Below are 16622 nucleotides of genomic sequence, written 5' to 3'. Positions count from 1 at the left end.
CAATTGAATATTCCACTTACGATTTCGTGGTGTGGAGACATTTCACACCTTTAAATACTTCCAAGCTGTATCATTCCGTATTCCGCAGTGAGTGCTGCCGGCGACCAATGACATGGCAGACAATCATCAGCCGGCTGTGGAGCTCAAGCCCATCACATCATTGCTGCCATGTTTGGGCCCCTTTGTCTGCTGGCACCGCGCACCGCTGGCAACTAATCAAATGCCAAAACACGTTTTCAGCAACCGCTTATCATGGGCAGGCCCAGACGAAGACGGGGGCTAAATTAATTTACATATTACCAACCACTGACAAACTGTCAACGGCTGTGGACTGGCTACGCTGGGCCTGGCGATGGCGATGGCGATGTCAACCTGCGAGTCGGATATCAGGGGCATTTGTATAAATATGATTGATTTATTTGACAATTTTCGACAGCATTATGCGAACGTGTCACGCATATCTGAAATCCAGTTTTGTTCTCCATACGGAATAGCTCTTTGTTTGGGGCAGTGGCCAGCTGCCAGCAGCCAAGAAGTCTTGAATGGAATCCGAGATTTCTTATCTACAAAATCCTTTACATTCAGAGCTCAGCTCCACAACTTTCGAGGCTCATCTGCAGTTGTCCAAATTTGCATTCCCAGCTCCGCTCTACGCTCGCACGTTTCAAAAGGCCATTAAAGATTGCATTCAGCCAAGTTTTGACTGCAGTATAATTCTCGTAAACGCGAATCCAGAGCCGAGCAAAAATAGACAAAGAACGCGACCAGCCAGCGACTGCGCATGTTCGTGTATGGCGACGCCGACGTCGACGCCACGATGAAGCTGCAGATAAAATTCACCAATACCCACACACATTCCCAGGGGCGGCCATTATTATGGCCGCCTTATTATCACTTCGTGTGCGAGTGAGATGGGGAACAGCTGCTCATTGGCTGACGAAATGATCCCTTTCTAAAGCACACAGCAGCGACCTCTGGTGGGGGATCTGGCAAGCGGCAGCTGCGCAAGAGCTCCGGCAGAGGGCATTTTTGGGAATTATTATGCGTTCACTAAATATTCTAGTGTCATGTCGGGGAGTTCCGTATCCCAAAAGTAAAATAATCTATATTCCTGATCTGCTGCAAATTCCGGATCGCTTAAGACTCAAAACAAAGACTTATTTTTTAATCAACAAAGAAAAGAAAACCAAGCGTAAGAACTGTCATAGCTTGAGTCCACTGCGTCGTCAGGTGTCGCCACTGTGAAATGTAGACTAGATGTAAATTTGATGTAGCAAAAATATGAAATGAAAAAAACAAGGAACAAACGAAATCGTTGCTTTGCAGACAACATTTTGCTCAATTTCGAAAAAGCAAGCCGAAAGTAAAGCTTGTTGTTCTTATGTAAAGGGGAACGGAGCTTATTCTGCACATGTAACGAGCCGCAGGGCAGGCCTTGGCCATGTACATGGACGGGGGATACATGGCTGGGCCTCGGCAGGCAACATCAACATCCCTCGATGGCATGCCGGCGAGATAAAAATCAATATAAATATATAAAGGGCGAGCAGGCGCTCTTCTATATCTATATGTGTTTATGTATGTACCTTGCGGGGAATACATACAATATTTGCGCACACTTAATGAGAAAATTTATGCGTTTTGCAAAGGATTATGGCGCAGAAAATTTCATTAATTTCATTTAATATTCGCAATAAAACGGGAAACGAGCGGACGCCCAGCCAATTTGCATAGGAACTGCCTTGAGAAGACAGCAAACTTTAAATCAATTGAAGCCATTTCTTACTTTTACAGCACTCAAGCTGCCACGCCCTGTTCCCGATACATACATATGTACATATGTATGTATGTAAGTATGTACAAACCCTGGCAAAGACTTCACACAGTGTGTATTTATATTTTATACATTTTAATCGATCCATCGAACGGCATATTAATTTCAAATTTCGATATAAACTTCACACTTTACGATGATTCAATGGGGCGGACGAGGGGGGCCTTGGGTTCCGCCAAGTGCCGCTTAATGACCCCGCCCCGACTTATCGCGAACCTGTTCGCAGAGCACTCTGCTAAAGGACAACTTTGCATTCGCCATTCGTCGTTATCTTCGAACATTCACATATGTATTGTACTTACGTACATAAAAGCTGCTTGACTCAGATCGTATATTGAATATTTATACTTATAATTTCATGCTGAAGCTGTGCAAATTGGCCAATTCAATTCCATACACCCTCACGAAGCTGCCTCTGTCAAAATCTGAAAAATGCTCAATTAGCGGCTATAACTTGTACTTTAACCAGTAAAATGGTGTCGCTAAAATTATCAATTTATTTTTTTATTTTTGGGTAATGGCATTGGAAATGCGAAATAAACTCGCGGAACCTGCGTCATATTTATTTCGAGTGCAACGAAGCCCATATTAAAACCACCAATATCAATTTGTAAATAATCATTATAAAGTCTTTACAAAATATTTTGGGCTGCAAAATATTGACTTAAGTAGCTATGTGTATAGATTGTTGTACACATCATTATGTGGAAAATATTCTAGTTTTTGGTGTTCTTTTTATTAAAACAATCTTGGAGGAAAAACTTCCAGTTTAGAATGAACAAAATCTATGTTTTATCAACACAATTCTTGATGAACCTAAGCTTAAGTGAATACTCAAACTTTAATCCGATTCCAAAGAGAATTCTGTACATAGTCACTCTCTGGTCATGGACAGAATTTGGGAATTGTCTACTTAAAGCCCAATAACCAGACTGATGACAAAGGAAAACTTTTGAGTTGTTTAGAGTTTTGAGTTTAACGACTTTTCTATTGGCCAAAGGGATTCTGTTGGAGCTTCTGAGCAATGTTTTATTTGTGTCAGTCAACAAATCTGACAAACTCGAGTAGAAAGAAAACATCGTAAATGTTTTTCCCACAGATTAAAATGTAATAAAACATGGATACTTATTTCGCTTCCTTGCGGAAACTATTTGAATATGAAATGAATCTTTGGGAGACCCGAATATGTATTTATTTGTATCTGAAGAGATTCGATTTGCCGTCGCCATTTACAAACTTGCTATATGAGATTTATGAGGGAGGAGAGCAGCGCAGAGCCAGAGGCAGATAACGAAAAGATTTCCAAGTAATTGAATGCGTTCAGAATTTTAATTGTCTGGGGCCACTTTTGCATCTCAAGAATGGAAACAGACATTTTGTCTGCTGCGGGGCCTCAATTAAAACATTTTAAAAATCTCGAGGCATATTTTCATGGCCTGTCGAAGAAACGCATTAAAATGGGCGACGCAATGCGATGCGAGGCAATGCGATGGGTTGCGTTGGGTTGGGGCCTCCTCCGGCCTCCGGCTCGGCCTCGCACTTGACTCTCGTTATAAGTACATCTGAGAGTCAAAGTCGAACCGATCCGATCTGATGTGGGACTCGCTGCCCCCACTCTTTGGCACTCTTTCCCCTGGACACCCATTGCAGAGATGTGGCCGCCATTGAAATTCAAGACGCAAACTTGCTGCATTTATCGGGCTCGACTCATGCTCCAGCTCCAACTCCTCCTCCTGCTTCCCGAACTCCTTACAAGAACACTCGACTCGTTGATATTCCCGGCATCGGAATAGGCATAAACATGCCACTCGCATAGCACCATTTTTCATTTCATTTCGTTTCAAAATCGCTGTGTGTCCGTCCTTTCCCTACCCAAGGCAACCACTTCAGCATGAGCGATGTCTCTGATCTAATTGCAATATGGATGCCAAAACAGGCCGACTCCCTTGACACTTGAGACTCAAGTGGTATGCTCATCCCCATCCCCATTCCCAGACACAGATACCACATAGACATAGACTTAGACATGGCCACAAATTCGATGGAAAACTTGTTTTTCAATATTTTCAAATACATTTATTTGTGGCACATTGTTGTTGTTGCTGGTCAGGTCTCTTTTCTGGTGTCTCAGTCTCCCATTTTCATATTTCCAGGCCGTATTTTACTGAATTCCAGGCTGACACTGACAGCTACACCCAACGACCGACGCCCCTGCCCCTGGCCACAACTCGTGTCTTATCTTGAACAAAAATGTAAAATAAATAAATAATTTACTTTGTTTGGGGTTTTGTCTTTTGCTTTTGTTATATTCCCCATTTGGAATCTGGTAAATGTTTATACCATCCGAAAACCCAACTCCCCATCCATTGCCATCACCGTCTCAATCGTCTCAATCGTATCTGCGGCACAATTTTTACGATCCTGAATTTAACACATGTGCCGTTAGCGCTAACATATCTGCGCCGTGCCCCTGCCCCCATCTCTGGGGAGTTGCATTGGGAAATTTATGAAGCGGTTAAGTTTTTTCGTCTCTCGTCCAGTGCATTGAATTTTAATATTTCTCTTGGCACTTCGGGCATTGGGCATGGGAAGTCGCATCGAATGCATTTCGGTTATCGCTCAGCCACTCCGAACAGTCGGTAAATCAATCAAGGAACTTGCCCCCTTCCCAGACCCAATGCCAGCGAGGAAAATGGAGGATACCCGATCTCTTGGGCTCGACATTTCAAAGATATTTTGTATGTCAAGCAGGTTATGCTCGTTTAAGGGAAAAGGTAGACTGAAAACGATCAAAGCACAAGTTGCGAGTGTCAAAATAAACTTAAAATGTAAATGCGTTTAGAGTGAATAATTATTAATTTTTGGTAAATCTTTACAAGCAAATTCTTCAGTGGAGAACGAATGGAAGTATTTCCCATTTAATCCTTTCACAACCTTAATGGCTGCTGCACTTCGGCGTAGTTGTTATTTCCGTATGAATGGCCAAGGGTAAACTCCAACGTAGTTTTGTGTTGGATGATGTTTCGTTAGAGTTTGGGTTTTTTTATCCAGCTGCCATTCCATCTCAGTGTTTACCCCGGGAGCAAGGACACGCCCTAGAACGTAAAAGGGCGAGCACTTTCAATTGAAGGCATTTGAAAGCAAATGGCATCCTGCGATTAAGTGGAATGAAAGTAAAGCGCATTTCATAAATAGCTAAGGAGCAAGATGGGCGTCATCGCAGGGGCTGTGGCGGCATCCTTTTGTTGCGGTTTATCCGATGGTGGAAGAAGGAACGAAAGGGCAAGAAGGCGCCGCGCGATTTCCATGGGAGCAACAGCAAATGTTGTCATTACAAGGATTAAGCGAAACATTTACATGCCAAAAGAAAGCCACCCCAGACGCGACCATATCCCTCCGCCCTTGTGGTGCCACCAGGTGAGTGGGGTGGCGGTTCCATGCCACATTCAACATGGCAGCGCTGGTGGAAGGGTGGCTGCCGAATGGCATCCGCTTGCTTTTGGCTGCCAACTTTCACTTTTGCGTTGCACGAATTTTGATTTACGGCTTCCTCTTACCTCTTCCTTCACCGTTCTGCGCCAGGGAATTGCAACAATTGTCAGTCTCAGCCACAGTCCCTGCAACCCTTTGTGCGGACGCGTCGCCTGCAACCTGACGACGGCGACGCAGACTGAAACGGAGTCGGAGACAGTTCCATTGAAATGGCAAATAAACCGCGCAGAAGGGATCGAGACTGGGAGACGCAGACAATGGGCCTCAGCTGCCTGTTTGGCAGCATTTTTAAATCCATTTATGCGGCATATCATAAAAAATAATTCAAGAATATGCGCCTTTTCTCCCTTTTTTTTTGCGCTTGGTGCAGCACCGGCAGCACCGTGCAAATGTTGTATGTTTTGCTACAACAAATTTTACGCATCGCAATCTGCTGAAAGAGTCGCGGGGGGTCAGCAAGCCACAGGTCGCAACCCGTTCGCGTCACCTGATGCACACGGCAGGTAAATCCTTCACGGAAAACTCTCTCTCTCTTCCCCTCCCTTGATCCGTAGGTAGCGATGGCCGTTGAGCAAATTGGCGTCCTGCAGGGACTGGGTGGCAAACTTAATTCGATTGAGAATCCATTCCGCGTAATTAAAAGTACGGGGAGAGCGACAGCAACAGCGACCCTGTCGGATGAATGGGCTTCCAATTTGGCTCAAATGAACCCACCCACGGGCAATTACTGGGCCGGGCGGCTGGCCGACCCTTCCTCCTCTGCAATTACATTAGGCCCATCCTGCTGGCTCCCGCTTGCATGATGATTGCCATTATTATCAAGGGTTTCGGCTCGAGTTTGTGGCCCAATCAACGGCACATCCATCTGCATATGGGCATCCTCCCAGCCAGTGGCGGTAAATTGATCAATTGGGTAAAATTAAGGAGGCACTTTGGTGCTCTGTCGTTGCCTCTCCCCCATCCACACTCTAACCCTCTGCCACCTTCACGTTTTTGGGGAGTTTCATGTCAACGTGCCGTGGCGCTCATCAATAAGTAAGCCAAAGACTGGCACATGGACATGACTTTAGTTAACTAGAGTCAAGTCGAGTCAATTTGAGTGCCCTGCGACATAAGTTGGATGATTAAATGTAATAAATCCTCCTCGCACCGGAGGAAAGCGATGAACTCTCGATTAAACTTTCTCAGTTATTTCAGATACTCGTTTCCGACTTTTGCTGGATATTCTAGAGATTAATTATAAGCAGGAATCAATATAAATCCATCCGAGAGATGTGTAAACATAATTAACATTTACTATTATTATCGAACATATTTAAATATTTTGCAAATCAAATTCTACGGTCGCTCAATCCACCACGATAATGGATAGCAGTAAAACTATAAAAACTTTTCCATCAAATTGGATTCTTAAAGCTGATTTCGTCACTGATTTCTCGCCCTGGCCCCAGCTGATTACTGTGTGAAATGGATTCCCTGAGATAGTGCACCCAAGTGCTGCTCCTCGTGCTCCTCCTTCCTCGTCAGACGAATAGTTTCGTCGTTTTGCTATCGTTCGACATCATTGCTGTTCTGCCATCATCGTAAATTACACGAAAAGTATCTATCTTTAGTTGGAAATGTTGCAATTTTATTAAAATTCCAAAAACCCACCCGCCGGCAAGCACTCTCCGCCCCACCCTCCCCCAGCACCCATGAATATATGTATGTAGTTCCACTTAGACTCCGAGTCAGACTCGACTCCAACTTGGACAAGGACGAAGGACAACCAGGCAACCACACCCTCCACCCAGAGCCAAAGCCAACGCCAGTGCCAGTGCCATCGCCATATTGCAGAAATTGTGTGGGCCACCATAGTTACCCCAGTGCCAGCCCGGGCTGTCGTTGCTTTTATATAAACATGAGGCAAGATTAGATACAAATTACACGCCAGCTTCCCAAGGTGGGCAACGCCCCCGTCCAGGTCCTCATCCTCGTCCTCGTCCTCGCTCCGTGCCTGGCAATTTGCTCACCTTGCTGCTGCTGCTGCTGCTCCTTCTGCTGTCGTATCCATAAGTTACAAACGCAAAGTATCTTTGGACCGACAGGAGCAGCAGCAACAACAACTTCAATAACAGGAAAAACTTTTCCCGTGCTCGTTGGCAGCGGGGCAGGAGGCAGAGGCAACGGCAGAGGCAACAGCAAATGGCGCTGGGCATCCCTATTTGCCGCTCCCGAGCATTCAGTGAATTTTATTATTTATTTATTTCATATATTCAGCAACGGGCGCGATTATAAAATGTAAAAAGAAGGAACAAATATGGAAAACTATGCTGTGGTCTCAGGAGAGGCATTGACTCCGCTGCTCCCCATCTCGACAGCTCCCTAGAAGTAATTTTTGTCTGCCAAATTCAAACTTTACTTATTTGCGCAGCAAAAGAAAGTTTGTCCTTCTTTCCGTTCGTGATTTGCCGGTGATGGGGAGGGAAAATAAAAGCAATGTCAGCCGGAAAGTTCTGCAAAGGGTCCATGGTCCACGGTCCAGGGTCCTCCTGAGTGCGGGGGCGGATGTCGTTGCGGTTGTGTGTTTGCTCGGATGACAAGGGCAGGCTGAGCCTCATTCAGTGGCACGTTTGCAAAATGGCCCGATGCGTGTCTGGAATACATTTTCGTGCTTGCCAAAAAAATGGAGAAACGCCCAAACCCAGGCACAACTTTTGGCATGCTCCCCCACACATGCCCCTCCTGCCACTCCCACAAGTCCCAGTCCCTGCTTCAGTCCCCCTTGGTGCATTTGTACATATTGTTGGTTGTATTTCAACGTCAATTTATGGGAAATTGTTTGCCAAGCAACACGAAAAGCGGCATTTTGTGTTTTCTAAAATTTAATGTGGCTCTTCCCGTACTCCGCCGCTGGATGGGCCGGTGGAAGGAAGGCGGGTGGTAGGGCAGGGGAGTGCGTGTGCTTATGCCACAGAATTTCAAATTGGCAAACAGGAGCACTCACACTCACACACTCGCACACAAACTGATGTGGAGTAAATTCCCATGGGTCGTGCCGCGCAGGTTTTCGGGCGGAGTAACGCAGGCGCAGGGCTGGCCATGGAGGAACTACACTCCAAGGCGCTACCGAACCGGACTCCAGCCTGGCGAGCTGCCTGCCCTTTTAAAGGGCTTAATGTTAATTGCGGCTTTTGTTTGGTTTTCCATTCGATTAAGTTAACGGCGACAAGCGGCGCTCCGGAGCTCCCTGCTCTTTCCCCCATTTAATTTTTGGCAAATCGATTTCATTTTAATCGGAAATGCTCCACTACAGACATTCGAATGTTTATGTTTAAGGCTTTGCACCTGCCTGATAATTTATTAATTTAATGAAAGCCCATTAACCACGAGCCACCATAAGGGTATATATTTTATAATTAGCTAAATGCATAATCATTTAAATATCACTCTTTAATTTGCTTCTCACTGCCTTTATTCACGTTGCTATGGCGACTGTTTTGACACTATTTATGACACAATTTATTAGACCTGAAACAACTTGGGAAGTATCTCCAAAAAGAAGAACCCAAGGGCCTTTGTTCGCCATCTTTCCAGCCGATCGTTGAAGTCTTCAATTCGGTTTCAAAGACAAAAAATTCTGACCAGGAAATATGGCAGCAACAACATGAAAAACCTTTCATAATTACTGAAAATGACTTGCTTGCAACATAAACTCAGTTTCCGTGCTGCCATCTACAATGTTTTATCTTGCGCAAGAACTCAATCACTCAGTAAAATCCTACAATCAATATCCCTTATTGATTCTGTTCTTGCCAATTCCTAAATAAAATGGACAACAAAACGATGCATTAAAATATGTAATCCCCTTTTGGTGCCTTTGCCTTGTATTTTCCTTGACTTCCCAGATCAGAACAGATCATTTATTGAATTTATTTATTGTTGTAAAAAATAATGAAATAAATTGGAATGGGCTTGGACTGTTAGGAGCATCGACCAGATCGAGCATCTCCATCTCGATGTAGCAAACAGTAATGCAGGAACATCCGCAGCAAACTGTCAACTTAAGCGTCGTAAAAAGTCGATTGTATCGACAATAATTCTCCGCATTAAACACACAAAGTTAATGCGCCAGAAGTTGCCGAGCGACTCCATTCGGCAGCAAGGTGGAACCAGAGCTAGAGACAGAGACAGCCTCAGCCTCAGCAAGACAGAGTCGGAGAGAGCGAGGAGCGAAAGGAAGATCAGGAGTGGAGAAAGCGGGGAGTCGGGAAAGAGAGCGAGCCCGGAGCGCCTTAATGGAAGACTCAAATGCTCGTAAAGTCAGCGGGCTGGGGCCTGGGGACTGGAACTCCTGGGGCAGAGCATCTCGGAGTGGGGTGAGACTCTTCTGGTGGTTGTCGAGTGCACCGCTGGGCACTTAACTGGAGGAATTTGTTTGTTTTCTCTGGCCACTAGGCAGTGCGCCCCTCCCCGAGCAACTCACTCACTCTGCCTGGCTCTGTGGATCCCTCCCCAGGGCTGGCATGTGCATCTGGCACACTTACCGCGCAATTAATGGCGCAATTAAATGTTTACTTTAGCCGCTTTCGAACCGCACATTCATATGTATACGTAAATGGCAGTCGTTCGCCATCACAGGGGTATCCAGAAAGGGATGGGGGATAACCATTCAGCGGAGAGGCGTGGCTTATCACTGCTCTCTTATCAAATGCTGGACACAGGTGAAACTAAGAGCGTCTGGTTGATTCTGCATTGATTCGATGTGATGTTTGGCCATTTCTTTTGTCTTCTTGGCCATGTCTTTCGCATTGTTTCACACTTTTCAGAAACAATAGCGAACAGAAATCGCAGAATTAGCATTCAAATCTCTTGGCAAATGAGTATTCATAATGAGAGCCAGAAATAGTTTTAAAATATTGATTTTGGACTAATACAAAACTCAACTGACACTCTGTCAGATGGTGGACTCCTGGTAACCCCTGAAGGCTGTCCACGGATAGATTGAAACTGTTGGTATATCAATCTATAGAAAACCTTTCCCTCCTTTCCAGTATTCCAGCATTCAATAATATGTTCAAGAGTTTTGGCTTTGGCCATCGCTCTGCTCTAATTTTAGGTCCCTCTGCTGTGGGGGTCGTAAAACAATTTGTTGCAAAATTCAGCAAACAGCCAGAAAAGTGCCCCATAAAAACTATAATCCTTCCGCTGCGTATTCGTGAAGGAAAGCAAAATGAAAATGAAGAGCAGCAAGGAAACTCTGACACATGTTTTCCTCCCTGCCCTGCGAAACTCTCGCTTTCGTTTTTAGAGATCATAAAGCAGTTTTAATGGATGCTCGTGATGTATGTATGTGTGTGTGGTGTGTGGTGTGTGGACGCAGCACCGCAAATAGAGTGAAAATCTAAAAATTCCAAATCGCTTGGGATGGTCGGATTCCGCTCCGTTCCGTTTGGTTCCGTTCTGCTACGTCAAAGAGTTGCAATTACAAAATATTTAATTGCCGGCAGAAAATGTTCAAGGAAAAACGAAAGTGGCTCGTCCTCGGAAAACGCCGCGGGCGAGGCCTGTTGAGGAAAAGAGTTGACTTAATGGCACTTAAGCAGCCATAAAATGTTGAATTATGATTTCGAGGTCGCAAAAAAAGGCCCAACCGCGGTACTCCCTGGTTTTGTTGCAACAAACACCGTGACGTGTGCCTTTGTTTATTCTTAGATTGAAACACACATATGCCGGCATATGTGACGGGTATACGGGCCCCAAGAATGCGAATGGCAGCCAATGACACATCCTACCCACACACACAGCCGGACTCAGGACAGGACCAGAGTCGAGTCCGTATCGTGTCTGAGAGAATTTCGGAATGACGCCTGTCACTTGGCTTCAATTTATTGCCCTCTCCGATGTCTTATGGCCGCTGTCCCCCAATGTGCATTTACATATTCAAAATGCCACGCTGTGGTCAGTGGCAATCGCTGTCCCAGACCCTGTCGCAGACCCAATCCCATCCCAAGTCTCAGTGCCTGCCGTTGTCTGCCATGCCAAGTGCACGTTTTGGATTGTTTATACAATATATTTCTGTTGTTTTTTTAAAAGTAAATATCATGAGTGAGTGCCACGACAGACAGAACAAAGAATGCATAAATTACGGAGTCTCCCGCCCCCAGGCATCAGACTTGTCTGTCATGATTCTGACTGGCACTCGCCTAAAAATCTTGTCCCTCGCGTTATTGAAATTGATGCCAATGCCAATGCCTCCTTCTCCCTACCAATTGCACTGGCCCGAGCGGTCTGTCCCCTGTCCCTCGTGATAGTCTCGCAGAGTTCATTGCGCCTTATCAGTGTCCGAAGTCGAGACGCACAAATCAGGCAGAGAACAACTGCAAATGCACGAGAGAGTACGAGTAATAATTGACAATTCAGAGAAGTTTACTGCCTTGCTAAGATTTTTAATGCCACTCGCTCTCTTTTCGTTTCCTTGCAGCTCTTCGACGTGGGACGCAGACGGGACTCTGGACTCTCTCGTAAGTGATAGCAATTGATCCATCAGTCGATAAGTAATCATTTTATTATCTGCACTCATAGTCCCACATTCGCGTGCATCCGCTCGACTGGGAACCAGTCAAACTTTTATGGTTCCTCCTCTAGATTTGAGTAGCGTCATAAAGACCCAAACCAATGTCCCTTAAATATTATCGGAATGATCAGCATTATATTTCTGCAATGGATTGCCCGATCACGAAACGAAATAGTAGGAAGGGAACTACCACAGAACGTGTATGCTTCTAAATATCAGCCGTAGATGTAGATGTAGCAGGCTTTTTTTTAATTTATTAATTGTTAATATGCATTCTTGTTTCCCCAACAAACTGACTAAGTGACGGATCAACGGACAGCTTAAAAAATGCACAATTTAATTAATTATAACAAGTAGTGTTATAACAAGTGGATAGTTAATAATTTCAGCACAAGAGTTTCTCAGTTCCTTGATTGTTTCGTTCTTCACCAGCCTGAAATGTTTTGCAATATTGGGAGAGAATATTCTCTTTTGCCTCGTTAGCGATTTCAAGTCATACACAAGTCGTAAATCAGTTTTTGACATGTTTTGACTCTCCCATAAATTCCACCAGCGATATTTATAGATAATATAGTGGGTCCACGAAAAAGCCAGCCCCAGACTAACCCCCTATCCAATCAGCAACCCACTTTGCTGCTACTCAGCGTTTACGTGCGACCGATTCGACTTCAGCTCCAGCTCCAGCTCCAGCGAATCAAGATTTTATAGGCGCAGTCGTAAATCGGCAATTTTATTGTTAATCGATGGCCATTTAGGCCAATAAGCCTCTCGTTGCATATTAATATATACAAAGGAATCGTATATCGATACTCTGATAATGTATTGAAAGGTGAGTCTGACAATACTCGAGTTCGAGTAGAATGATGAAGGGGCGGCAGACGACATGAAGCTGATTTATTTGTTTTTAAAGACGTGTTTAGCACACAGTTCCCCAATAGCGAAATCGTAAAATTAACAAGAGATTAACCTGCCTTGATTGTGGAAACATCGGAAGGAAGGCATTAGTTCCTCCATCCCCACTTTTCTCTGCAAGCTATGAGTCAAGAAATTACAGCAAAGGTTAAAGCCTTGACACAATGGAATGAGACTATGGATGAACAGACAGGGAAGATGGGATAGACTCTAGACTCTATAGTAGCAAAAGGCCGGCGGAATCAACAATGGATACAGATACGCACGGAGAAGTAGAAGCAGAAGTAGAAGTAGAAGGAGAGAATGCCGGTCCGGCAAACGCCCAGAGAGATGAGCGGAGCAGCCGCACTGCGGGCGAGCAAAAACCACCCCGAAAAACGAACAGAGAAGAGCAGAGCAGAGAGCAGGGCAGGGCAGGGCAGCATACACGAAGAACAGGAACCACAGCACAGCAATGACAGCATTTCCAAAATCAAATATGGCCGAATTAAATGCTCTCCGTCTCCGTTTTGCGCTCTCCTTCGGTGCGGCCATCATGGCTGGGCATGCTCATAAATTCATTTACTTGTTGTTGTCGAGCGAGTTTCGTTTTGGTTTCGTTATCTCTGCGGTTGTCTGTCGTTCCCCTGCCCCTGCCCCACCTCTCCCGCTGCCTTTGCCTTTGCCATGACGGGCATCTGAATATGAGACTGAAATACTTTGTATGCTCCACGTTCGCCTTCCAGCGCTGCCTTCCCGTTGCCAACCAGCTGAGGTTCAATGGCTTGAACGACCAAGACGAGGAGTGGAGAGGAGAGAATACATTGCAGATACATATTTACAGACAAGTAGACAGACATATTTTTGTGTGTATTTGATTGTGATTATTCGATCTAATTCTGGGCAATCATTTACCATTACTTTGTTGTTCATTCCGCTGGAAATTATCTATAAATAAATAGCGAATATTCGCCAGTTATTCAACTCTCTTTCTTATAAGAACTTCATTGCTTCCCGCCCTTCTTCGCTGTTCGAATATGATTGCGCGCGCCAAATAATCGAAAAGCAGGCTGCCGCTTTTGAGCAATAGGTGGCGCTCTCCAGCTTAAGCTATCGGCCGTCATCGTTGTCGCAGTAGAATTTGGTAAATGTCACAAGATAAGTAAGTGATTTATTTAAACAATTATGTATGACATAGAACGACGGCTAAGGAAGAGGAATAAGCACAGATTATCCTTAAAGCAGCATTTAAATAGTGTAATTTTGGATGTTGAAAGAAGTACAGAAAAGGAGACAGACGGGGAGAAACGAATATTTATACAAAACTAGACAAACATGTTTTCTTTTGTTATAAATATGCATATACATACATATATTTGCATTTCTGTTTATGTCATGATTCTTTACGAGCATCCAGATGAACTCGAAATTCCTTTGACAATTTGTTGCATTTAAGCCAAAATAATTTATTTTGTTGAGATATGCGGCTATAATGCGGCCATCAACAGATGTTTAATGGTACAAATACGCACATAGAATTTAATTTACAGGCATTCCATTTTTGTTGTCATTAAAGTCACGTAAATTTATTAAATTATTGTCGCTAATCGCCTTTTAATTACTTTAATTAGTTCATAATTTCATTGCATAAATAAACTGAACGACATGTTTGCAAAAAAATGTGAGACAAACACAAATTTATTATTTTAAGAGTTAGTTTCAAAACTAAACCCCTCATAAATCATCGGTTTCGTCCCAAACAGTTGACTCCTCGTTGAACAACATTGTTGCATAATTGCTGAGGCAAGTTCAAGTCAGCTGTTCACCCATCTGGTCCTCGACAGCAACAGGTTGAGTGATGGAAAGCTTTCCAAGACCGACCTCCCTCTAGCCATTCAGTGCAATGCAAAAAGAAGTCCCAAAACCACCCGATTCAAATGATTAAAAACACGCTTATAAGGATTTGTTTTTCAAGTGTTATTTAATAGTTTCAATAAAGTCAAATAAATGGTGAAAAGTGTAAAGGAAAAGTGTTACAAAGTGCAAGAATAATTCACAGTGCTTAAATATTTAATAAAACTAATTTTGTCACGTCCCGCGTTGCTGGTGTTTCCTCGTGTTACGTATACTGAAGGTATACCGGATAGGATACACTCAGGATACATTCAGTATACGTATACGAAGTCGCACAGATTCATCCTACATAAATGCTGAAACAAGAGTTACGAATGCAGGCGAGAAGAATCTGCAGATGTGGTTCCAGTTCCCAGCTATCAGCTGCCAGCTCACAGTTCCAAGTTATCAGTTCTAGACTCGAGCGAACGAGAGCGATTTCCGCGTGTTGACCCGACGATTGCAAGGCAGCGACTGACTAGACGGCAGGACCCACAAGCCGGCATGTCCTCGTAATTGTCGTTTCCTTTCCAGCCTTCGTAACGCCTCGGGGCTCGTGTGCTCTCGTGTGCTCGTTTTACAAGCGTTTTTGCTCAGCCCACGGCCAGGGGACTTCCGGTCGTCCTCTGCTCCTTTGCCTGTCACTGCACCCGGTGGTTGGTGTGTTGTGTCCCTTCAGAGTGTTCAGTTGTTCCTGTGGCAAGGGGAAGGCAGCGAGCATGGGGAGGAGAATCGAAAATGATTGCCACAACCTCAGACGTTTAGCCAACACTTGTCACATAAGACGTGCTCTTAGTCCATCGTTGTCCACCTTCACTCTTGGCAGTTGGTGTCTGCTCTGTGTGCTGGAAATAAAGAGGGAGAGAGATTGTGGGGAGAACAGTAAGTTTAATAAGTTACGACTACGCACAAAGTTCCCAGATACCTGGCATTAGCATTCCCCTTGCCACTGCCACTGCCACCACCCATCAGCCCTGTCTTCCCTGCTCTGCTCCTGGTGCCACAACTATTTCGCCAATCGCGATAATCACCCTTTGTTGCCATCCATTACCCTGCCCCAAGCACTCCTTCCTTCCTTCCTTCCTTCCTTCCTTCGTTCCCGACGTCTGACGCAGCCCCTACTTACGCTCAGGAGCACGTCCTTTCATTTAATCCGAAACAAGAAAGGGGCGGCTCGAGGCGCCGCCCGAGCAGAGAACCGAGCGAGCACCCAGCCAGAGTGCCACACGAGTCGGGGGCAGCCAACCAGGCAGCTCTCTGGCAATCTAATGCCTGAGATAAAATTCAAAATTTATAATATCGCCCAGTTTGCCCGATATAAAACGTAAACTTATGGCTTTCGGGGAGTACGTGCCATATTTTTCTATGTGTATGTGCCTCCGCAGTCTCAGCCACTCCATATACTCGCATTTGCCTATGTGTCTCTGTGTGCGAGTCCCGAGTCCTGGGCCGTGCAATGTTGAGCCGTTCCGTGCCGTGCCCAACCCTTGCCAGCAGCGAGTCATGAGCTCGTTATGTCTGTGAGATTTCATTTGTGTGCAAAGGCAACCCCCGGCAGCACAGTGGCAAGCCAACGGACTACAGCTGCTTCGAATTGGAATTTCTGCTGCAGAATACGAAATTTAGATTCGAAATATTAAATGTAACAAAAAGTTCCTCAGATATTCGCAGCTCGAATTAGCTTTAACATTCAGATCAAATGGAAATTATATTTTGAGTTCGAATTAAAAGCTTTTTACCTATCCCATTGATTTATTATACAATAATGCACCTTGTATATGTCTAATAATTATAACAGCGAGCGATCTCGATGCGTTGTCTTTCTGCCCACGAATGCATTGATTTCGCCCACTGTGCTCGGCCATCGTTTGTGTGTGGCTTGTGGGGCTGGCGGGCTTGTCGGGCGCGTGGGTGTGAGGGGATGTGGCCGGAGTGGATGCGGGTGAGGGTGAGGGA

The 16622-nt window shown here is 44.9% G+C and overlaps 1 long non-coding RNA gene across 1 annotated transcript in view; it reads left to right on the top strand.

The window, feature by feature from the left end:
• Positions 1 to 16622, top strand: part of LOC117897323 — a 71926-nt gene that overhangs the window by 29097 nt on the left and 26207 nt on the right. The window contains exon 3 of the long non-coding RNA XR_004649085.1: positions 11790 to 11829. This is a non-coding gene — a long non-coding RNA (uncharacterized LOC117897323). The remainder of the gene's footprint in view (positions 1 to 11789; positions 11830 to 16622) is intronic.

The sequence above is a fragment of the Drosophila subobscura genome, chromosome O, assembly GCF_008121235.1.
Source record: "Drosophila subobscura isolate 14011-0131.10 chromosome O, UCBerk_Dsub_1.0, whole genome shotgun sequence".
Taxonomy (NCBI): domain Eukaryota; kingdom Metazoa; phylum Arthropoda; class Insecta; order Diptera; family Drosophilidae; genus Drosophila; species Drosophila subobscura.
Note: the sequence above shows the minus strand (reverse complement) of the source record. Positions and strands in the feature narration are given on the sequence as shown.